The sequence below is a fragment of the Myxine glutinosa genome, chromosome 11 (genome assembly GCF_964187855.1).
Source record: "Myxine glutinosa chromosome 11, kmMyxGlut1.1, whole genome shotgun sequence".
Classification (NCBI taxonomy): domain Eukaryota; kingdom Metazoa; phylum Chordata; class Myxini; order Myxiniformes; family Myxinidae; genus Myxine; species Myxine glutinosa.
Window position 1 is genome coordinate 65,175,436 of NC_136271.1, and position 26,030 is coordinate 65,201,465.

The 26,030-nt window shown below is 49.1% G+C and overlaps 1 non-coding gene and 1 pseudogene across 1 annotated transcript; both read right to left on the reverse strand.

The window, feature by feature from the left end:
• Positions 1–15,253: 15,253 nt before the first annotated feature.
• Positions 15,254–15,409, reverse strand: LOC137411867 (5.8S ribosomal RNA). Its single transcript, XR_010981413.1, has one exon. It is a non-coding gene; the product is annotated as a 5.8S ribosomal RNA (ribosomal RNA).
• A 517-nt stretch (positions 15,410–15,926) lies between these two features.
• LOC144888345 (18S ribosomal RNA) lies at positions 15,927–17,807 on the reverse strand (annotated as a pseudogene).
• Positions 17,808–26,030: the final 8,223 nt, after the last annotated feature.

Sequence of the window (26,030 nt, forward strand, 5' to 3'; positions counted from 1 at the left end):
ACGGAGCTGGCTGGAGCTTGATCCCGCACGGGACGTCGGGCTGGACCTCGACGGCCGCCGATGCCACCGATCCTGTCGTGTGCACGGGGTAACGGGTCGGAGCTGCTTGGTGGAGCCAACGCCGCTGGTGGGGGTCTGGCGTGACGGGTTCTCTCTCCCTCTCTCACAAACTCCAGGACTCTTTCTCTCTTTGCTTCGCTTCGCCCCTTCTCTCCTCTCTCTTTCTTAGTCCAACCCAGTCCAACAACTTCCTCTCTTGCTTGGTCCAACTCTTAGTCCCACTCAGTCCAACTCTTAGTCCAACAACAACTTCCAGGCTTTCGCACGCGCTCTATATAGCGCCTCAGGTGATCAAGCCGCTGGTGTCCAGGACACGCCCATCGGTGAGCTCGCCTCGGCCCTGATTGGTCAGCACGGCCCTCTGGCTCCGCCCTTGATGACGATGGGTGGGCACGCCCAGGAGTCGGCAGCTCCTCCCCCTTCTTCTCCAAGCCGACCTCGTGGCGAATGGAGTCGCATATGGAGTCGCAAAAATATATACAGTATTCCATATTAAATGCCAAGTCTGTTTATATATATACAGACTTGGCATTTAATATGGAATAATTTTTTTTTCTTGACTTGGGTTTACTTTCTTAACTTAGTATATCAATCTGGTGAGTTTCTTTTACACTTTGGTGATTTATTTGTTAAAAGAACCATGTCACTGATTGTCTGTCGCAGCAAGAAGTCAACAACAGGATTATATCACAGGTGGCGTGGCGAAATGTACGGACAGGTGCATTTGATGATTGGCTTCACAGTCGGGTATACAAGGGTTGTTGCGTTCTGTATTAGTGGAAAACAACTGCTGCACGTCTCCAAAGGTTATTGCCGCTTCCTCTGGAGATGGTCCGTCAACTCGACAATGCTGTTTGTCATGGAGTGGTGGCTTTACGAAATTACGGCATGAAACAGCGTGCTATTGCTCGGCAGTATGGCATCACTCAAGGTCAGGTGTCAAAGATCCTGAAACAAAATGCTCAGAGGGGTGTCCCTACTCCAATACCGAGGCCAGGACGTCCCCGCAGAACCACAAGGAGGGATGATCGCCAGCTGCACCGGTTAGTCTGCAATGGCCATACCAAGTCAGCTCATCGGCTTAGGGCTGAGTGGCAGCAACTGACAAATGTGCATGTATCCAGCAGGCTAGTCAACCAACGACTGGTTCAAGCAGGCTATCGTGCCAGGCGTCCCCTGAGAAAGCCACGCCTGACCAGACAACACCCCCAGCGCCGATTGCAATGGGCCAGAGAGCACCGTCAATGGCAACCACGACACTGGAATCACGTGATCTTCAGTGACGAGTCTCGATTTCTGGTCTATCGTCAAGATGGCCGCGTCCGAGTGCGCAGACAAGTGCATGAAGCCTACAACAAAGATTGTATAGGCCAAGAGTCCAAGCTGGAGGTGGTGGGGTGACCGTTTGGGCTGCTTTTCATGCAGGGGGCAAAACTGACCTGGTTGTTCTGAATGGAAACCTGAACCAGTTCAAGTACAGGGCCATTCTGGTAGAAACATAGCTTCCATTTGCTCGTGCAGCCTTTCGAGGAAACTTTGTCTTCCGTGATGACAATGCACGGCCTCATCGTGCTCGCATGATCCAACACTTTCTTGCTGACCGTGGTGTAGAGCATATGGAGTGGCCTGCCATGTCCCCGGATATGAATCCGATAGAGAACTTGTGGGCAGAATTAACGCGTCAAATCGACCACTTGGACCAGCAGCCGACCTCTGTGTGTGAATTGCAGCAGGCTATTGTCACTGTATGGCAAGCGATTCCTGTCCAAACCTTGCAAATCTCGTGAACAGCATGCCTCAACGTGTACGTGCTCTCCTGAATGCTCGTGGGGGTTACACGAAGTACTGAACTGTAATTTTACTGTCCGCAATCCCAGTTGTAATTTAACTCTTGTTTTTGTTAAAAAATCAATTTTGGCTAATGTGCTAAATAAAGAGATACTTCTGGAAAACGTACAGAAGTTTAACACAGTACTGTCCATGAATTGAGTTCGATATCAGTTTACATCACTTTCAAGGATCAATTTATTTGTTTTGAAATGTCAAATGTGGTTTTTGTTTCTTTTGAAGGTCTCATTAACAAAATCTAGAATAATTTCAACATAATTCCAATGACCTTTTGGTTCTAAGACATCTTGAAAAGTAAGTTCACCCCCACAAAAAAAAAATTCCATATTAAATGCCAAGTCTGTATATACATATATATATATATATATATATATATATATATATATATATATATATATATATATATATATATATATATATATATATATACACATACATACATACATACATACAGACTTGGCATTTAATATGGAATATTTATTTTTCTTGACTTGGGTTTACTTTCTGAACTCAGTATATCAATCTGGTGAGTTTCTTTTACCCTTCGGTGATGTCTTTGTTGAAAGAACCATGTCACTGATTGTCTTTCGCAGCAAGAAGTCAATAACAGGATTATATCACGGGTGGCGTGACAAAATGTAAGGACAGGTACATTTGACGATTGGCTTCACAATCGGGTAATAAGGGTTGTTGCGTTCTGTATTAGTGGAAAACAACTGCTGCACGTCTCCAAGAGTTATTGCCGCTTCCTCTGGAGATGGTCCGTCAACTTGACAATGCTGTTTGTCATGGAGTGGTGGCTTTACGAAATTCTGGCATGAAACAGCGTGCTATTGCTCGGCAGTATGGCATCACTCAAGGTCAGGTGTCAAAGATCCTGAAACGAAATGCTCAGAGGGGTGTCCCTACTCCAATACCGAGGCCAGGACGTCCACGCAGAACCACAAGGAGAGATGATCGCCAGCTGCACCGGTTAGTCTGCAATGGCCGTACCAAGTCAGCCAATCGGCTTAGGGCTGAGTGGCAGCAACTGACAAATGTGCCTGTATCCAGAAGGCTAGTCAACCAACGACTGGTTCAAGCAGGCTATCGTGCCAGGCGTCACCTGAGAAAGCCACGCCTGACCAGACAACACAGCCAGCGCCGATTGCAGTGGGCCAGAGAGCACCGTCAATGGCAGCCAGGACACTGGAATCACGTGACCTACAGTGACGAGTCTAGATTTCTGGTCTATCATCAAGATGGCCGCGTCCGAGTGCGCAGACAAGTGCATGAAGCCCACAATGAAGATTGTATAGTGCCAAGAGTCCAAGCTGGAGGTGGTGGGAGGACCGTTTGTGCTGCTTTTCATGCAGGGGGTAAAACTGACCTGGTTGTTCTGAATGGAAACCTGAACCAGTTCAAGTACAGGGTCATTCTGGAAGAAACATTGCTTCCATTTGCTCGTGCAGCCTTTTGAGGAAACTTTGTCTTCCAAGATGACAATGCATGGCCTCATCGTGCTCGCCTGATCCAACACTTTCTTGCTGACCGTGGTGTAGAGCATATGGAGTGGCCTGCCATGTCCCCGGATATGAATCCGATAGAGAACTTGTGGGCAGAATTAACGCGTCAAATCGACCACTTGGACCAGCAGCCGACCTCTGTGCGTGAATTACAGCAGGCTATTGTCACTGCATGGCAAGCGATTCCTGTCCAAACCTTGGCAAATCTCGTGAACAGCATGCCTCAACGTATACGTGCTCTCCTGAATGCTCGTGGGGGTTACACGAAGTACTGAACTGTAATTTTACTGTCCGTAATCCCAGTCGTAATTTAACTTTTGTTTTTGTTAAAAAAAATTTTGGCTAATGTGCAAAATAAAGAGATACTTCTGGAAAACGTCCAGAAGTTTAACACAGTACTGTCCATGAATTGAGTTCGATATCAGTTTACATCACTTTCAAAGGTCAATGTATTTGTTTCGAAATGTCAAATGTGGTTTTTGTTTCTTTTAAAGGTCACATTAACAAAATCTAGAATAATTTCAACATAATTCCAATGAACTTTTGGTTCTCGGACATCTTGAAAAGTAAGTTCACCCCCACAAAAAAATATTCTATATTAAATGCCAAGTCTGTATGTATATATATATATATATATATATATATATATATATATATATATATATATATATATATATATATATATATGTATATATATATATATATATATGTATATATATATGTATATATATATATATATATATGTATATATATATCTATATATATATATATATATATATATATATATATATATATATATATATATATATATAGATATATATATATATATATATATATATATATATGTATATATAAACACTGATCAGGTGAGTGTGCACAAGGCGCGTGACTAAGGTACACGGCGGTGTGTAGGAACGCTGTTGTGTACGTAAGCACGTACTCCATCCCCTCCGGGCACATATTGCGCACCTCTGCACGTATTTGGAGAGAACTGTGATTTCAAAAACAGAAATGATCTTTTTGGGGGTACTGGGGGGGGGGGGCACGGACACCCCACATGGAACATCTTGAATTGAGGATAACGTACAAATTGTTTCACAACGACCCATTTCCCTCTGATTTACGCCCCGATATGCACCAGGTCCGAGCAGCAGGGAGCTGGTTGCCCAAGTTTCTTTTCAAAGGGAACTCGCTTTTGTTAAACAAGGGATCAGGGAAGACAGATGTAGAAATTCTGGGCGTGCGAGATCGTCAGTCCACGCGGAGACATGTCAGCGCGGGATTTGCGAGCTCAGAATGATCCGACCGTGTCCGCGCCTCGAGCTGTACTATTCCCCCCTCGTCCCTCTCTACCTTAGAAACCCCCACCACGCACCTTCAGTCGAACCTCGCACCTTAGGCTGCACAATGCACCTCACTGCACTTTGCTCTGTGCGCCACGCGTTGCACTGCACTTGCACAAATTGCTGAACCCCATTGGCACACACACACACACACACACACACACACACACACACACACACACACACACACACACACACACTCCTTGCACTCGCTGAACCCTTCACTGAACCCCGCTCATTGCATTGAACCCCGCACCTTGCGCTGGACTCCACTAGAGTCCCTGTATAAAGAGACTCTAGACTCCACACTTCTGATATAGATATAGAGACTTCTGATATAGAGACATTTCTGATATAGAGTCTATATACAGGGACTCTAGACTCCACACCTTGAATGCACATGACAGGTTGCGCTGCATTCACCGAACATGGCTTTGCGCACCTCGCCACGTGTATGTACCCTCCACTGCACACACATACAGTGCACCTTCAGATCTTTCATGGATATTATCTCATGATTATTACTTTTATTTATTCAATAGTTTAGGCCAGAAATTCAATTAGCCTAAGTTAATTAATAAATCAGCAAACAATCAAAACCAACAAATGCACAAACGAAGTGCAGAGGTGAGGGAATGGGGGAGGAATGAAAATTCGAGTATACCTGCAGAAATACCTGGCTTTGCCTGAGTAAATTCAATAAAATATGTATTTAAATATTTCCTGCATGATAAATTGGAGAATGTTGGCCTTGTGGTCCCGTATGAATTACCAATCTTTGGCGTTGCAAAATGCATTTGGAACGCTTTCCCTTCTTTTAACTTTCTTTTGTTAACTTTATTTTTTAAATGCACCAAATCGCTATGTACAACCTCAACATACGATCTTCACAAAACGTATTACTCGATCGCTCCTGGGAAAAAAAAATCAATGCAGTGTATAAGCACAAAACCCGATCGAGGCCGAAGGGAAACGATCTTTTTTTAAATCTGGGGTCAATTTTCTTTATGCAACCATTGACCCTCGACCTTCCTCTGGATGAAAGAGGAGGCCAGGCAGAGTTTGGTTGCACTGGTTCCTGCACGGTCCGAATGTATAAACAACAAAAAACACAAACTTTCTTCGTTATGTATTTGATACCCAGATTGATCAGCAAGTCCGTGGCCTAAAATATAATTAGACACTAGAATGGTACTCGTAGAGCGCAGAGTTTCACCTCAACATTCATTCTCAACAAAAATACCGTCGTCAACTGAATTATGCAGCCCACTGATATTATGACCCATATACCTGTATGACCCATGTGTGCACCCTATTACGTCACAGTTTCTTGGCATGGGTTATGAACGTCATAAATTTAATTGTTCACTCACATCGTATCATTGATCAGATATATGACGTTTCAGATTTTTCGGATAAAGATTTCAATTCGACCAATAATTGCTGGAATACCACTTCAGCGATGACATCATCATTATCACTCTATATACCCCATTGGGAGTTGATGACATATACCAGGTTTCCATTTTTTTCCTTGAACGGATTCGGAGAAAATGATGTCAAATTTTTCCCTTTAATCTAATATCGCTGCCATTCATTTCCCCCCAAGCCCTCTCCCTCCCACAGATCTCCCGATGTTCCTGTTCTCTGCTGTTGTACTTGTGTGTTTCTCTCTCTCTCCTCATCTTGTCTCCCGCTCCCTTTATTGGATGTTTTATGTGTCTGTTTGTATTTTTTTTGTGATTAATGTTAGCTCCTTCACGAGCCTCGATTTTGTATACAAGAAAAAAAAGAAGAAAAAAAAAGATGTCAGAGTTAACAATCAAACATTCTCCATGGGGCGTCCCTCCGATATTTAAAGTTTCGCAGCGATTGGACAAGTGGTTGCAGAGAACCATTTTTAAAGCAAAAATATGTAGATGCGCACACAGACATCTAAAGAACAGCTCCATGAACAGGTCACCTATACAAAGCATGCAAGAATGCTCCACGAACAGGTAAATCTGTACACAATGTTACACCTGCAGAACATTGAAAAGTCAGCTCCAGGAACAGGTAAATCTGTACACAATGTTACTCCTGTAGAGAGTATCTAAAGAACAGCTCCACGAACAGGTCACCTGTATGCAATGTTGCACCTGTATGGAGCATGTCAAGAACAGGTCACCTGTATACAATATTACACCTGTATGGAGCATGTCAAGAACAGGTCACCTGTATACAATGTTACACCTGTATGGAGCATGTCAAGAACAGGTCACCTGTATACAATATTACACCTGTATGGAGCATGTCAAGAACAGGTCACCTGTATACAATGTTACACCTGTATGGAGCATGTCAAGAACAGGTCACCTGTATACAATGTTACACCTGTATGGAGCATGTCATGAATAGCTCCACGAACAAGTCATCCGTATGTAATGTGATGTTACACCTGTAGTGGATCTCCGTAACTGGTCCACGAACGAGTTATTTATGACAAAGCCAAAGGTATTGCTTTCTGGGGGTGACACATCAGGAAGGTACCACGCCCGCTTGTCGACACCTCACAAAAGTCACAAGGGCTCTATTTTAAAAGGAGCTTAGCATATCTGCTATGAAACCTTGCCGGAATGCCACACAGGTGCGTTTGTGACAAAGGCAGTCTCTCTCTGCGGTTGAATATTTGCCAAAATCCCTGCATGATCGGCAGAGCTCGCCCGCGGCCATTTCCTCAAATTCTCTCGTTGCAGAATGTCAGGTGAAGAAGAAAAGTGAAAGGAGGCGGCCGATCAGGGCCCCGCCCCCTAAACAGGATCTTATACTTTCTAATAAATAAAAATCACATTGATTGCGTTGACCACATCAAACGACGAGCAAGGTGCTTGCTCCGCCCTCTTGTGAGTGCGATGTGGGTGGTACCGATTCTCGCCACGCCCACTTGCTCCGCCGTCTCGGGAGTGCGATGTGGGTGGTACCGATTCTCGCCCCGCCCACTTGCTCCGCCCTCTCGTGAGTGCGATGTGGGTGGTACCGATTCTCGCCCCGCCCACTTGCTCCGCCCTCTCGGGAGTGTGATGTAGGTGCTTCCGAATCTCGCCCCGCCCACTTGCTCCGCCCTCTCGGGAGTGCGATGTGGGTGGTACCGATTCTCGCCCCGCCCACTTGCTCCACCCTCTCGGGAGTGCGATGTGGGTGGTACCGATTCTAGCCTCGCCCACATAATGCACATTCCCGATCACGAGCCCAGTGCGTTGCCTTTACATGGGAGCGAGATCCATATGGATGACACAAAAACCCCATTTCTGATCGGTTTGTACAAAGCTATCGTTTCCTTCATTATCTTTACGTCACCTTCGTCCTACCGACTACGTAATTACACTACTATGTGACAACGAAAGTTTTGCGACAGAAAAACATATTGTGGAGAATAAATTCCAAATTTCCAACTCTTCATTTCAAATCTCCTACAGGTAACGTTGGGTTTACAATGGCGCTGGACCCAGACTCAGAAGGGACCCACAACGACTAAAGTTGTTTTTAGGTGCACAAATCGCAATAAATTAATACATATACAATGAAATATATAAAAGGGGCACGGTCACTGTGTGCCTGCGTGCGTCCGTCCGTCACGCTGTCTCCTCCTATACGGTTGTTTATAAATTCACCAAACTTGGGAGTTATGATCAGCAAATGGCAACAAGGTGCGACAGCAGTATCATTTTTGGCACCACCCCCTGGGGCAGGCTCAAAATGTCAAATACCAAAAATACAATTCCGGGCACGTTTTTAATGAACCTTTGTATGTATATTCAATCAACATTGGGCGATGTATGAAATATGGAATGTTTTTTTGGATTGGACACCTGGTTCATGCCCCAGGGGATGGTGACTTAGGGTCACAGGGGTCAAAATTGGGGAAAACATTTTCATTTTCTCAAAATTTGATATTGTGGAAATCCTGGTGAAACTTTACGCCATCTTGCAACTTTGCTTTAGGTGGGAAGCGTGGGGATTTGCGATGGCGCTCCATCGACTTCGCTCCTCTAGTGTATTTTTTCATTTGCTATTTATTTTATGTACACCTGTGTACATGTCCTCCTGCCCGAGCACTACCATTTCCAGCACTCTTGTGGCAGCCAACTGCATCTGCAACTTAAAACTTGTGAATATTCTAAATATGACGTATGCAGCAGCTGTGTGCTTTGTCAAAGACAACTTCTGTGTGCATGTCCTGTCTTTCACATTCGTTCCCCAAATGGGGACCACTGATTTGTTTAGCGCCAGGCCCACAAAATGTTAATCTGGCCTTAGCTGCAGGAATACTCGTCCGACCTTAGTCTTACATTGCTAGGCACCTGTGCTGCATGGTGATGCTTGGGCACCTGTAGCATTTACCTGTTAATTCGTTCTCTAACATTTTACCCCAGTAACTACAAATTTTCCTTTTTAGTAATCTTTTCACGAATGTTAAATAAAAACAGAGTCTCTGCCTTCTCCCACCACTCCAAATAACTCTGCTGAGAGGTCAAATCCAAAAATGATACTCAGTTGAGAGTCTCTTCTTTTGCCCTCGCCTCCTTTTCCCTTCATCCCATCCTCTTTCGCGCACACATCCAATTACAATTGCGATTCAGTTTTTTTCGATAACTCCTAACCCCCAACCCTCCATTCCCTTCTCTGCTCTCCGCCAACCGAGGAGCACGGGGCGGGAGTGTTTGCTTTTCCCATGCATTGAGAAGGATAACAAACCAGCCTTCAACCGCTGCCTTTCTCTGCCGGTCTCGCACGCACACAAAGGAGCAAGATGCAGCGTCATCTGATGGAATGTCGTGGCCAGAGACGTCCAGAGGTCGTGACTGAAAGAAGCTCCGTCTAAAGAATCTGATATATATATATATATATATAGTCGTGGCCAAAAATATTGGCACCGTTGCACTTTTTTCAAATAACTCACAATTATCTCGAAAAATAAGTTGAAATTGACAGGTGTATTTGGTTTCCACAATTCTTTATTTCACTGTTAATATTACAGAACCTGTGTTTTTTATTCAGAACTTAATGTGTCCTTTTAAATCAGAAAACAAGAAATGGCATTGACAAAATTATTGACACCCTGGACTTAATATTTGGTAGCACAGACTTTGGACAAAATAACTGCAGTCAAGCACTTCCTATAGCCATGAATGAGCTTCCTACACCTCTCTACTGGCAGGTTGTCCCACTCTTCTTGTGCAAACTGCTCCAGTTCTCCCAGATTTGAAGGGTGCCTTCTCCCAACTGCTGTTTTCAGATCTCCCCACAGGTGTTCAATGGGATTTAGATCTGGACTAATTGCTGGCCACTTCAGAGCAGTCCAGGGTTTTGTCTTGAACCATTCCTGGGTGCTTTTTGAAATGTGTTTGGGGTCATTGTCCTGCTGCAAGACCCATGACCTTTGACGGACACCCAGCTTTCTGACACTGGGTTGAACATTGCGCTCCAAAATGCCTTGGTAATCTCCTAATTTCATGATGCCATGCACACATTCGGGGCACCCAGTGCCACAGGCAGCACAGAAACCCCAAAACATCACTGAACCACCTCCATGTTTGACTGTAGGGAAGGTGTTCTTTTCTTTGAAGGCTTCATTTTGTTTCTGTAAACATAGAGAAGATGCACTTTAGTAAAAAGCTCGAACTTGGTCTCATCTGTCCATAGGACATTCTCCCAGAAGGATTTTAGCTTGTTCAGGTGTGTTTTGGGGAACTCCAGTCGGGCTTTCTTAGCAGTGGGGTCATCCTGGGTCTCCTACCATTAAACCCCCTTTCATTTAGTTGGTGACAGATGGTGCAAGTTAAAACTGTCGTACCTTGTGTCTGAAGGTCACCTTGAATCTGTTTGGCAGTTTATCGAGGTGCTTTCTCCACCATTCGAACAATCCTTTTCTGCAATATTGGATCAAGTTTTCTCTTGCGGGCACGTCGAGGGTCCAGGGAGGTTGGCTACAGCGCCATGGGCCTTAAACGTCCTGATAACATTGCGTACGGTGGACACAGGAACATCAAGGTCTCTGGAGATGGACTTGAAGCCTTGAGATTGTCCATACGTGGCTATAATCTTATGTCTGACCAACTCAGACAATTCTCTGGTTTTCTTTATTTTCTCCATGCTCTTTGTGGTACACGCAGTGACACAATACAGCAGAATGACTCCTTTTCTCCATTCAAACTGGTTGAACGAGTGATTTTTAAATTGCAGGCACCTGCAACTCACCACAGGTGAGTTCATTTCCAAAGTAAGGGAGAATCACCTGTTTGAAATGTAATTATTTCTAACAACTTCTATAAGGTGCCAATAATATTGTCCGGCCCATTTTAGGATTTGTGTGTGGAATAAACTAAGATATAGTAATTTTTTCCAAGTTTTTTTGTTTTGTTCCATTGCAAACCAAAGAAATACATTTGTGCATACCAAAATATGTTTTAATTTCAACAATTTTCACGAAGAAATGGTACATTACCTGAAAAAAGTGCAAGGGTGCCAATATTTTTGGCCACGACTGTATATACAGTGCCTATAGAAAGTCTACACCCCCTTTCAAAATTTTCAACTTTTGTTGCCTTGTGGCCTGGAATTAAAATGCATTAAGTCAGACGTTGTCCACCTTTATTTACACATAGTAACTAACCCACAACTTCCAAGTGAAAACATTGGAAATTTGGGTTATACGAGGTGGAAGCATCTTTGACATCAATTACAGCTGTGAATCTGTAATTAAGTGAGTCTGTAATATATATATATATATATACACACATTGCCTATAAAAAGACGACACCCCCTATCAAAGATGAACTGTAGATTTTGGGGTCACCAGATCAAAGGTCAGATGTCATGTTAGGTGAAAATCGTGTTCCAACTATAACTTGTAAACCAGTGATGGAATTTTGACCAAAGTTGGTACAAGTATGTATGATGATGCAAAGATGAACTGTTTTTATTTTTGGGCTCAAGAGGTCAAAGGTCAGAGTTTGTAATAGGTTTTAACTTGAGAACGGCTGAACGGATCTTAGTCAAACTGTACAATGATGTAAAGATGAACTGATTGGATTTTGGGGTCACGGGGTCAAAGGTGAGATGTTATTCCAGGTAAAATCCTGTTAACGTGATAACTTGTGAACCAGTGATGTGATTTTGGCCAAACTTGGTAGAAGTATATATTATGATGCAAAGATGAACTGATTACATTTTGGCATCAAGAGGTCAAAGGTCAGTGTGCAATAAGTTTTTGTTTCCCTGATAACTTAAGAACGGCTGAGGGATCTAAGTCAAACTTGGTACAAGTATGTATAATGATGTAAAGATAAACGGATTAGATTATGGGGTCAAGAGGTCAAAGGTCAGAAGTCAGAAGTCCCCTTAAATAAAAATTCTGTTAATCTGCAAACTTGTGAACCAGTGATGCGATTTTTACCAAACTTGGCATAAGTATATATTTTGATGAAAAGATGAACTGCCTTGATTTTATTGATTACATTAGCAGGGAATATCCAGTATATATATATTATATATATATATTATATGAGTACAGGGAATATCCAGTATATATACTCATATAATATAATATAATATATATATATATATATATATATATATATATATATTGTTACAGATCGCGGTTTAGATGTTATGATGACCGAGCGGTGGTGTATTTAACCGCGACCTAACAGGATCCCCGACTCACCCGATTCCACCCAAACGTTGGCCGGATCGCACCGCAGCTAGTCAATGAGGGAAAAGACGAAAACGACGCAATGCAAAGAGGAAAACGAAGGCAAAGAAAGGTTTGGAAATACTACTAAATTTATTGACTATTTACACACAAGCAAAAAGAAAGCAGTCACGTTTATTTACAAGCACATAAGACGCAGGTGACACAGGGAAAATACTAGCTTACCTACAGTCTTAATTAACCCAGGACAGAACAAACAAAAGACAGACTCACGCGGGGAATGACAGGAATGGCAGGAGGTGGATGGCTGGAGGTGAACGCTTGGTGGAGCCAACGCGGAGCTTGGTGGAGCTTTGGTGGAGGTGAACGCTTGGTGGAGCCAACGCGGAGCTTGGTGGAGCTTTGGTGGAGGTGAACGCTTGGTGGAGCCAACGCGGAGCTTGGTGGAGCCTTGGTGGAGGTGAACGCTTGGTGGAGCCAACGCGGAGCTTGGTGGAGCCTTGGTGGAGGTGAACGCTTGGTGGAGCCAACGCGGAGCTTGGTGGAGCCTTGGTGGAGGTGAACGCTTGGTGGAGCCAACGCGGAGCTTGGTGGAGCCTTGGTGGAGGTGAACGCTTGGTGGAGCCAACGCGGAGCTTGGGGGGTTGGTGTGACGGGTTCTCTCTCCTTCCCTCACAAGCTTCAGGACTCTTTCTCTCTCTTTCTTAGTCCCACCCAGTCCAACAACTTCCTCTCTTGCTTAGTCCAACTCAAGGCCTTCCTGTCTTCTGATCTCCTCCCTCCTCGACTCCTCACCGCAACCAACGCAACCACTGACCGCCACCACCGACTCCTCACCGCAACCAACTGACCACCGACTCCACTGACTGACTCTTCACGACTCTCTCTTGACGACCAACTCTTTGTGACCAACTCTTTGTGGACCCTCTACTGGCAACCGACTCACTCTTCACTTCCTGCGTGCGCGCCTTTATAACGCCTCCGGCGATTAAGCCGCCGGCCTTCAGGACACGCCCATCGGGGTGCTCACCTCGGCCCTGGTTGGTCATGCGACCCTCTGGCTCCGCCCTTGATGACGACGGGCGGGCACGCCTTTCTTCCCCTCTATGACGAGGTGGAGACACGCCTTTCTTCTCCGACCCTGCCTCGTGGTCAATGGCGGTTATTGGAGGGGAGGTAATATGGGCAATCGAGGCTCGGCAATGACGAAAGGGGATGTGAAGGAAATGGGATCTATTCTCTTTCACTGGTGCAATGGAGTACTTCAATTAATGGGAGACACAGCCTTACCCTAAAACACAGAATAAGAGATAACTATCAACAGGGGTATTCTATTACTTGGCTGATGTGTATGCTTGTGGACTAATTATGGGATGCCCTTTCACCTTTACACAGCTCCGGAGGTAGGGGGGCGCAGAATAAACAATAATAATAATAGTACAGCACACAATCAAAAAATATACAGTCCTCATCTCCGCAACAATATATATATATATATATATATATATATATATATATATATATATATATATATATATATATATATAATGGTATCTGTAATCTGGTTCTCCAACCTAATGAGCGGACAACATGACGTCATCGCCATGCACGTCCGCCTTGCCTGCAAAGTTCCAGAGGAACCATCTAGCAGTGCGTCATTACGGATTATAAATACAGATCACCCCCATCGCCCTCCCCCATCACCCTCGGAGGCGAGGCCCGCCCGCGCGTTGACCGGGATCGCCGAAGCGCACCCACGAGGGGAGACGCGACGGCGTCCGGGCGCGGGGTGGGTACCGCGACACCCGCGACGGGCGACCGACCCCACGGCTGACTCCTCCGGGTGGACCGCGCGGATCCCACCCGTTTACCTCGCAACGGTTTCACGAACTCTTGAACTCTCTCTTCAGAGTTCTTTTCAACTTTCCCTCACGGTACTTGTCGGCTATCGGCCTCGTGCACGTATTTAGCCTTGGATGGAGTTTACCACCCGCTTTAGGCTGCATTCCCAAGCAACCCGACTCCAAAGAGACCCGACCCCAGCGCGTCTGGGGCCAACGCACCGGCCTTCCACCGTCCATGGAGGAGGCCCCGATCGAAAGGACTTGGACCCCCGAGCGACACCGGGAGCTGCGAGCTCCTGTACGCCACAAGTCCACGCGCCCGTAATGCGAGCGGGGATTCGGCGCTGGGTTTTTCCCTGTTCACTCGCCGTTACTGAGGGAATCCTCGTTAGTTTCTTTTCCTCCGCTTTGTAATATGCTTAAATTAAGCAATGTCACGTCTGATCTGAGGTCGCAAACATCGAAGTGCTCCCGGAGACGGACCTTGGCTCTCTTTGTCTCTGTGTCCCCGTGTCCCCGTGTCCGGCGCCGTGGCGAAGGCGGACTGGCCTGGCCTGGCCGCTCCTTACGTTACGGACGCTCGGACCTGGCGCTCTGTGCGTCTCGCGGGCTCTCATCGCCCTCGCCCTCGGTGTCACGCGCCGAGATCTCCCTCGCCCTCGGTGTCACGCGCCGAGCCGCGCGCGCGGACACGCGTCACGAAGTCGGGCTCGCTCTCATTCGAGGTCCACCGACGAGCACGCGCGCCGTGCCCCGAAGGCGCGGCACCGAGTCACGAGCGCAAAAAAAAACCAAGCCACCGCGGTGATGGAGCAGTGAGCGAGTCGAGTGAGCTGCATTTCGGCGAGGCGCGACCAAACAGGCGGTCCCGCGCTCCCATTCGCGGGGGCATCACGAGGCCCGGCCGGCCGCGAGGCGACGCGCGGGCCGGGACGCTCGCGCTCCCGATCGATAATCGAGCGACCCTCAGACAGGCGTGGCCCCGGGTGTGTAGCCCGGGGCCGCAATGTGCGTTCAACGTGTCGATGATCAGTGTATCCTGCAATTCACACCAGTTCTCGCAGTTGGCTGCGTTTTTCATCGACGCCCGAGCCGAGTGATCCACCGCTGTGAGTCGTTCCAAGACAATGATTTAAACCACGGCCCACGACAAAGGACGTCGTCATCTTTGTCATCGCGTCGACGTCCCTCCCACCATCGCTCGGCCCTTCTTCGGCCCGAGGGTCCGGGACACCGCCGCGGACGCTCGACTGCGCTACCGGCAGACACATCGGTGACAAACGCCGACGCATCGCTGACACGGCGCCGGCGATCGCGTCTTCCACCTTTCCCTGGGTCGCATTGCTAGGGTAGCGTAGGGTCCTCGGCGTTCGGCACGCGCCGTACGCCGCACGGCCACCCTCGAACGCCGAAAGGACCGAAGTCCTAGTCCATCGAACGGTGGCGACGCCCGGCGCATCGAACACGGCCTCGGCCGTTCGCCCTTCGCTCCCTTGGCCCCCTTGGCCCCCTTCGCCCTTCATGCTTCCCTTGGCTCGGCGTGTCGCGTCGTGTCGACCAAAGCAGCACCGCTGCCTGGACGACCACGGACGACCACGTACGTCTCTCTCGCGTGTCGCTCGTGTTGTCCCGATAATGATCCTTCCACAGGTTCACCTACGGAAACCTTGTTACGACTTTTACTTCCTCTAGACAGTCAAGTTCGCTCATCTTTTCGGCGCACCGGCACAAGCCGAGAACGGCCCGTGCAGGGGCTGATCCGAGGATCTCACCAAACCGTCCGATCGGTAGTAGCGACGGGCGGTGTGTACAAAGGGCAGGGACTTAATCAACGCGAGCTGATGACTCACGCTTACTGGGAATTCCTCGTTCGTGGGACACTGTCTCAAGCCCTAGTCCCCATCACGGACGGGGCTCAGCGGTTTACCCGAGCCTGACGGCGAAGGGCAAGGTACACGCTGGCCCGTCCAGTGTAGCGTGCGTGGGGCCCCGGACATCGAAGGGCATCACAGACGTGTTATTGCTCCATCTCGCACGGCTTGCAGCCGCTCGTCCCTCTAAGAAGTTAGTCCGCCGGCCACACCAGGGTCGCGGAACTAGTTAGCGTGTCGGAGTCTCGCTCGTTATCGGAATCAACCAGACGGATCGCTCCACCAACTAAGAACGGCCCTGCACCACCACCCACAGAATCGTGAAAGAGCTCTCAGTCTGTCAATCCTTCTCGTGTCCGGCCCAGGTGAGCTTTCCCGTGTTGAGTCAAATTGAGCCGTAGGCTCCACTCCTGGTGGTGCCCTTCCGTCAATTCCTTTAAGTTTCAGCTTTGCAACCATACTCCCCCCGGAACCCAGAAACTCCTGGTTTCCCTCATGGCTGCCAGACAGGTCATGCCATTCGACGCCACCCGATCGCCGGTCGGCATAGTTTACCGTCGAAACTAGGGCGGTATCTGATCGCCTTCGAGCCTCCGTTCTTGATTAAGGAAAACATTCTTGGCAAATGCTTTCGCTTTAGTCCGTCTTGCGCCGGTCCCAGAATTTCACCTCTCGCGGCGCAGTACGAATGCCCCCGGCAGTCCCTCTCAATCATGACCTCCGTCCCGCAAAACCAACAAAATAGGACCGAGGCCCTATTCCATTATTCCCAGCTGCGGTGTACAGGCTCTACCGACCCGCTCTGAGCACTCCAGTTTCCTCAAGGTAAACGCTTTCGGCCCACAACGGACACTCATCCAAGAGCGTCCGCAGGGCTCCGACATTCTCGCCGCCGGGGACGGGCGGGGAGAGGAAGCGCACCTTGCGCCGCGTCCCCCCCGCGAGCCCCGGCGTGATTTCCAAATACGAGCTTTTTAACTGCAACAGCGTTCGCTTACGCTGTTGGAGCTGGAATTACCGCGGCTGCTGGCACCAGACTTGCCCTCCAATGGATCCTCGCACATGGGTTTAAGGTGCACCCATTCCGATAGCAGCGCCTCGACCGAGGCCTGCATCGGTATTTTTCGTCACTACCTCACCGTGTCGGGAGTGGGTAATTTGCACGCCTGCTGCCTTCCTTGGATGTGGTAGCCGTTTCTCAGGCTCCCTCTCCAGAATCGAACCCTGGTTCCCCGTCACCCGGAGCCACCATGGCAGGCGCGAAGCCTGCCATCGAAAGTTGATAGGGCAGACATTCGAATGAAACGTCGCCGGCGCGGAGGCCGAGCGATCTGCAATCGTTTATCCAGAGTCACCATCCCGTGGACGGGCCCGCGTGGGCGCCGCGTCGATTTTTGGTGCTGATAAATGCGCGCCTCCCCACAGGACGCCAGGAGAACCCGACACCCGCGGGGACCGGCGCTCGTTTGCATGTATTAGCTCTAGAATTGCCACAGTTATCCAAGTAACGTCCGAGCGCTCAAAGAGACCATAACTGATTTAATGAGCCATTCGCAGTCTCAACGGGTCTGTCCGTTCGCACTTAGACATGCATGGCTTAGTCTTTGAGACAAGCATATGCGGCTGGCAGGATCAACCAGGGAGCGGCGCCATGATTCGGTAGAAACCAGCCGCCTTCGGGCCGTCGAGGTGAGGGCGACGCACCCGTCGTGCACGTCGTCCTTCCCCGACGGCCCATGGAGCAGCGGGAGGACCGCGCGACGGGTCGCTCGACGCTCGAGCGCAGGCGACCACGCGGCGGAACCCCCGCGACCGATCCGTGTCCCGTGTCCGTCTCCATCTCCGTATTCCCTCGTGACCACCACTACTCCATGTGTGCACGCTCCCCCATGGAGCTGCCACGGCACCGGCATCATCACGCCGCATATCAACAACCGACGCAACGTGGCAACGGCGGAACACGACGACCATGCCCGCTCGGACGACCGTCTGCGGCACGAGTCACGTCACCGTGCCGAGTGTGCAGTGTCCGCGACGAGGTCAGGAGCAGGGCGCAAGGCGCGTGACGCACGTGAAACGAACGACCGGTGTCATGCCTCGAGCCGGGGTGCCTCGTCGGGCACTTCGCCGGCCTCCGGCGTCGCCGAATCGATCGACCGTGCGCACGCGCCTGCCTGCAAACGCCTCGTCGTTTCTGCGTATATCGCATCGTCCAAAAAGAAAAGGAGCACGCAACTTCGGCCGCTTGAGGAAAGACGGCGAACGCCTCGTTACGACTAGGAGGCGAGCGTCGATCCCCGGGACGGCCGGGTTCACAGAACCCTGAGTTCGTTCGTCCGTCACAGACAACACGACACGACCACCGGTGAAACTGCTCGGACACGTTGGGTAATGCACGCCGTGAAGTGGGCCGCGGAGCCAATCGGGCACACAAGCGCGCTCACGGTCGACACGACCGTGCCGGTCACCCCGTTCGAGGAGAAGACCCGACCGATAGAAACAACGGAGGGACTCCCGACGGGGAGCGGCAAAATCACCTGCCGATCGACTGTGGGAGGCCATGCACAGTCCTCACGACGACCTCATAGGGCATCAATCCAGTCAAGGTTGGGCCCGTCATCGAAAGCCTCGGGTTACCCGGAGTCCAAGGCATCCGTCGACAAAATACCATGGTGAAGCCGAGGTGCCTAATCCGGGGTGCGTTCCCGCACAAACGGTCGGTGTACGTGCACGCCAACACACTCAAGCGCCACGCACAATGCCATTGGTACTGGTAATGGTGACGTGCTAGCTAACATGCCATCACCATTATTGGCCTTTTCCTTTTCGTTCAAGGGGGTGACGACAGACACAGTCGCACACACACACCCTAGCCCTTCCCGACCGCTTGCTCGCTCAGGCGCATGCCTCCTCACACTATTGTGCAGACCAGGAGTCGCGTGGCCAGGTGTCGTGGGGCACGCGAACTGGTGCCGGGCGAATCGTGCAAAGGGAACGAACTGCACCGGCCGTGCCAACGCTGGGAGATTGGTTCGTTTTCTTGGTCTTCGTTCAGGGTCGACCCTAACCCTAACCCTAACAACCCGAACCCTAACAACCCTAACCCTAACCCTAACCCTAACAACCCTAACAACCCTAACAACCCTAACAACCCTAACAGGAAGGTAGGGGAACGGGGGAGAGGGGAAAAAAAGGGGGGATGGGGAGGGGGAGGGGGAGAGGGGAAAAGAGGGGGGATGGGAGGGTGATGGGAGGGTGATGGCAGGGTGATGGCAGGGTGATGGGAGGGTGATGGCAGGGTGATGGCAGGGTGATGGGAGGGGGATGGGAGGGTGATGGCAGGGTGATGGCAGGGTGATGGGAGGGTGATGGCAGGGTGATGGGAGGGTGATGGGAGGGTGATGGCAGGGTGATGGGAGGGGGATGGGAGGGTGATGGGAGGGTGATGGCAGGGTGATGGCAGGGTGATGGGAGGGTGATGGGAGGGTGATGGGAGGGTGATGGCAGGGTGATGGGAGGGTGATGGCAGGGTGATGGGAGGGTGATGGCAGGGTGATGGCAGGGTGATGGGAGGGGGGTGGGAGGGTGATGGGAGGGTGATGGGAGGGTGATGGGAGGGTGATGGCGGGGGTGATGGGAGGGTGATGGGAGGGTGATGGCGGGGTGATGGGAGGGTGATGGGAGGGTGATGGCAGGGTGATGGGATGGTGATGGCAGGGTGATGGCAGGGTGATGGGAGGGTGATGGCAGGGTGATGGGAGGGTGATGGTAGGGTGATGGGAGGGTGATGGGGGAGGGTGATGGGAGGGTGATGGGGGAGGGTGATGGGAGGGTGATGGGGAGGGTGATGGCAGGGTGATGGGAGGGTGATGGGGGAGGGTGATCACTATATATATATATATATATATATATATATATATATATATATATATATATATATATATATACCAAGCTTGGTGGTGCGCATGGTTCGTGTCAGCCCTGTGTCTGGAAGGTCGATGGTTCAGACCTCGGCATAGTCAAACCAAACACTTAAAGTTATATTTGCTGCTTCCTTACTTGACGCTCAGCATTTAATGGGAGAACACAGACGAACAACGCTGGAGAGGTAATGGCAAACCACCCAAGGTAACCAAGCACGAACACTCTGTAAATAATATGGTTCATCGATCATAATCATCAAAACATGTCCTGTACATCCATTCTGATTCAGATGTACAACACCTTGCTGAGGCAGTTTATTGGCAGAGGTTATACTAGGTGGTTTGCCATTGCTGTCCTAGTAGTAGTTTTGAAATTTGCAGGAATATCAATTTTGTAATTTGCATGAATTTGCAGGAATTTGTAATTTGCAGGAATTTGTAATTTGTTCAGGATGCCGGCGATAGCTTGCCTACTCTTCATGAAGTACACCGTGGGTTCTTTAACGTCCGCCAACGAATTCTGGCAGACGGGACGCCATGAGTTTAACGTCCATCGGAGACAAGTGTGGGTACCTCCAGTCCATCCTGCCAGTCCATATATTACATACACACACATACATTCCTTCTCAAATCCACTAACGTAGTGTTCAAAATGTTCTCGGAACGAGATACTCACAATAGTTGAAGGAACCTGTGAATTAAGGACGAATGCCTTAATAAGAACGAGATAAGGACTTAATAAATGTTTATTTACCAATATATCAACAGGTATTAGTGAGGTCTTTCGTTCTTATTTATATACAAGCACAAAATCGTCTGCTTACAGGTATACAACATCCTCAGGTACCAAAACATCCAGCTGGACCAAAACAAGGAACAATCCAACCGTATTCGGGGCAAATCAAACATCCCGGCGTCTCCATTCGCTTCCCTTTTCTCGCTACTGCATGTGGAATGTTCCTCCAAGCCGATAGTAGAAGGAAAATCCTTTTACAATTTCCCGCATCAAAAGGGGATGAGACCTTTGGAATGAGCCGGGAAGGATGTGAGGTTGATGTGCGTGTGTGTTCAGGTGGGCAGTGTAAACACGCCTGGCCCAGTCCTAAACTTTGCACACGGGCAGGCCATTGTGGTTGCGGTAATCGAGAAAGGCCCAAGCAAACATAATCAAGACGGTCGTGTTGACTCGCTTTATGTGGCCACAGTGAAATAAATTCGGCACCGACTCTCTAAAGAGCCATCCAATTAAGGTCGCAAAATCATCGGAAATGTGCAAAGAGCATTGTTTGTGCGAAGCGGATCGTTCTGAGCTGCGCTGGATTCGCCACCGCGACATCTGTACCTTTTGAAGGTGTCTGCTCTGCACAAGTGAAACAACAACGAACGATTTATACACGGCGAACAAAGCAAACTGTGTGTATTTGTGTATTACGCACGCACGGATATGTGTGAACATATAAATTCAGGTTTTTTTTGTTTTTTTTTTACAGACGCGTTTACTTGTTTTTACATAAATTTACTTTGAGATTTTTATTTCACACTTTACTGTTATAGAAATTACAATTTTCAAATGCTTGACATGGATTGAGGTTTTCTTTATTTTACATACAGTATGCGTTTTTTATTTTTAATGTAGATTTTCCTTTACGGATGCTTTCCGACGGGTCTGGGATTTTCCCCAGTGCAGTGGCTTACATGGCCTTTGGCACGCCAAATTTCAGCTTTCTACATCACGCAGAAGGCCCTGAACATGAATATCAGTCGGTGGTTACAAAGAGCTTTATATATATATTGTTTCGGTTCTCTACGCCGGCCTTCTTCCCCTTACCAAGGGGGGATTAATCCCCTTGTCTTTGCTGGGCCTGGCAGAACCGAGACTTGAGACGTCCCTCTAGGACACACGCGGAGTAGGGTTTCGGGACCACTCCTCGCTCGTACCTAATTCCCCGCGCTGCCCTGGGAGCGAGGAAACAAGCCTCGCACGAACCATGTGTGGTTTTGAGTACGCCGAGCGGATTGCGTACACGTGGTCCGTGCAGTTACTTAGATGTTGGAACCCGATTAGAGCGGTTCTACCCGTACCACGCTTAGCCAAACGAAGAAACCACAGAAACGGTCGAATCAGGAAGAAAGGAAGAACAAATGGTTTAATTATTCCCATATGTATATACAAGTTCAAGGACGAAGAGACACAGAGCAATCCTTAAGCAGTCTTAACTTATCCCTTGGACAACAGGCCCGTCTCACAATCACACAGGGAATTGCAGATGGGCAGGTGTTCCCCAATGCGTCGAGAGATGGCCCCCGTCCGGCTCCCCACGATCCCCTGCACGTCCCGCGAAGTTGGTGGCAGGCGAAGGCAGGGACTCGTAGCGCGTCTCTCGAACAAACAGATGTTGGGGCGGAACGGCAGAGGGCGGACGTTAGCGCGGCTGGTGGTTACTCAGCCTTACTCACTCGCGGGTCTCAAATGCGCTGTATTCGCTTTATAAGCGCGTCTGGCTGCGCCCGCGTATCTGTACTGTTCGCACACACGGCCAACTCCTCTTCTTTGATACACTCAGAGCTGGTTAGCGTGCGCGTTCTCGTGCAAGTTCTCTGCTCAACAGCTTTCACCGCTCATCAAGTTCTTTCGCCAATCCTTTTGCCGCAAGTCCTGTCGCGCTTATCCTGCGTTCCTCTGTGAGCCCTTTATCTTTCTCTCTCACAGCAAGTCCTCTTGAGGGCTTTCGCGCAGCCGGTTTTATAGCTACGCCCCCCGAACCTTCTGGAACTCACCCGACTCTTCTCACCACGCCCTCTGATGCAACGCCGCTGCCACCACCCTCGAGCTCTGATTGGCGGCTCGTGCTTACCGTCAGCGCTTCCGCCGCTCCGCCTCGACTCTGCCCCGACCTTCCTAGGCCTGCCTCGTGTTAACTCGCCCAATGATCAACCAATGCTTAACAAACAGGATCGAGGCAAGGGTGGCTGAAAAATCGGTGGCAAGTAGGGCCTATTTTCCTGGCTCCTACTCAACACAGAACTAACACTGGAAAGGAATTAAGCTCACAAATACTAAGACATAACTATACTATCGCGAGGCTACATGTTGCTTGTGTGACTAACTATGGGGGACAGACTTTAACTTTTATTAAACTCACTTGACAGACTCAAAACCGCAACAATATATATATATATATATATATATATATATATATATATATATATATATATATATATATATATATATATATATATATTGTTACGGATCCGGGGGACGGCACTCCCGTTAGCAAGGGGGGGTTAATCCCCTTGTCCTGTTAAGCTGGCCGTCTCCGCTGGTCCTGGAAGTATGACGTCACTGATGGCCGATGGTAATGGTAAGTAGGGTCGTAAGCCCAATTAGTCTTAATACCTAAGTATTACCACCGGCCGTCAGTGAGGAAATACTCCCGCCCGTGCCGCAGCGTAATTGATGGATTGCACCGAGCGAGCGAACTGCGGCGCGGGCCGTTAACAATGACTAAGCCCGATTGCGAAGCAGTTCGGCCAAAATCGCGCCACAGGACCTCAATGGGGAAATCACTAAAACGATCAGACGAGAAGGAAACCAAATGGGTAAGAAATAACAGGGATTTATTAATTATTTACACAAAAACCAAAACCAAGGAAGAAACGAAGGTAATTTACAGAAAATGGAAGGAGCAGAAGGACACAGAGCAATTCCCTATACAAGCTTAACTTATTCCCACAGGACAACACAAACAGACTCACACGAAAAGGGAATTGCAGGCAGGATTTGAATGGAGAGAAGAGAAGGTTCAGGTGGGACAACCGGGCTGGAAGGTTTTGCGGGTCACAGCAAGCAGGTCCGCTCCGGGCTGGAAGCGAGGAGCCGGCAGCTCCACGTATTCGGCTTTACACCGGCAGCTCCACGTAGCTCGTCTCTCTTGCCTTCTCCCCGTCTGCTTCCTCATGCGTCCTCTCTCTTCCTCGTACCTCAAGCTCTCTCCTCTCTCTCGTACCTCTCGGTGGGGGCCTCGCGCCCAGGGTTTTATAACCCCGCCCTTGGAACCCTCGCGAACCTGCCAGATCTTTCTGTCCACGCCCTTCCAAGCCAAACCCACCGAGCCCTGGTTGGTTAAGGGCTCTGACTCCACCTTTTGGTGACGAGGTGGGGTCACGCCTGTGAGGTGGTAGCTCCTCCCCCTTCTTCTCCGAGATGACCTCGTGCGCAATGGAGTCTGGGGCGCAGCAAACAGCCCAATGCAACCGCGGCACTTTTAGGAGGCCACGGGGATACCGCAAGGGATCCTATCTTATTTGATTGATGCAACGCAGATTCAACTATTGGAAACATGGCCTTACCTGAAACACATAATAATGATATAACTACGAAAGGGCCTATGATTTGCTACGTTTTGCAATGTGGACTAACTAAGGTGCAATTATTTCATTTAATATCCAATTAAGGGGAAATGTACACAGGGGTTATTTCTAAGGAAATTTACTACTAAATTTACAAAGTGAAGGTTCTAAAAACCGCAACAATATATATAATATCTGCCGCCGGCCTTCTCCCCTTACCAAGGGGGGATTAGTCCCCTTGTCTTTGACTGACCAGGCGCGACCCAAGGCCTATGACGTCCCTTCTGGACAGCGCGAAATAGGGTATCAGGACCAAATTCGCTATTACCTAAATACTCGCGCTGCCCTGAAGCGAGGAGACAAGCCTCGCACGAACCACGTGTGTTGATATGCCGAGCGGTTGCGTACACGCGATCCGCACCATTTAGATGGTGGACCCGATTCAAGTGGTTTTATTCATACCACGCTTAGCCAATGGAGAAATCACGGGTACGATCGAATCAGAAAGGAAGATCAGGTTTATTTACTCTATACACAATGATTCAAGAGCAGAGACACAGAGCAAATCCTTAAACACAGTCTTACTTAATACCCAAGGACACGGGCCCGTCTCACACACACACTCACACGGGGATTGCAGATGGCAGGACGATGTTCACCAGCTCGCCCAGGGATGGCTCTCGTGCAGTTCTCTCCGGTCCCCGGCATGTCCTTTGGAGATGGAAGTAGGTGAAGGCAGGAGCTCTCCGCGTGTCGTCGAAACGGAGCGAGTTATCATGGGGCGAATTGGTAGGGAGTGGACTTTGACGTGGCTGGCGGTTATCCACTTGCGGCTATGGCCGCGCTTACTCGCATGGGTGAAAAGCGCAATATGCGTTACCAGCGCGTCTGGCTGTGCCCGCATACTTGGCACATTTCAACGCCTCTTCTTCTCTCTCTCTGCGCAAGTCCTTAAACAACGCGCTTATCTTGCGAGTCCGAATCCTTTCGCCACCGCCGTCCAAGTCCTCGTCCTGCTGGTAAGTCCTCTCGAGGGCTTTTGTGCAGCGCGTTATATAGGCACGCCCCGCGAACCTTCTGGAACTTACCAGACGCGCCTCACCACGCCCTCTCACACCATGCCGCTAGAGCCCTGATTGGCTGGTGGCTCTTACCATCATCGCCTTCTGCCGCTCCCAATCTCAACGCCGCTCACCCCGACCCCGCGCTCCTCCTTCTCAGGCCTACCTCGTGTTACTCGACTAGTGGTCAGCCGAATGGGGCACGGGATCAATTACGCCCATAGAGGTAGAATTGGAGGGTGGACACAAAATGAATGGAGGACCTATTCTCATGTCTTCACACAACGCAGGCACTAAGAGGGGAAATGGCCTATTCTTACACATACTAAGACATAACTATACTACAAATGGGCCTTTATGTTGCTCATGTGACTAACTATGGGGGGCAAACCTTTAACCGTTAATGCCTTCAATGTGCCAATCTCAAAACCGCAGCAATATATTTCCTTTTTTTTTTTTCTTTTTTTTTTTTTAAATAGCCAGGTGTTGGATGAGTGGTTAGGGTGCTGGCTTGAGATCCGAGGATCCTGAG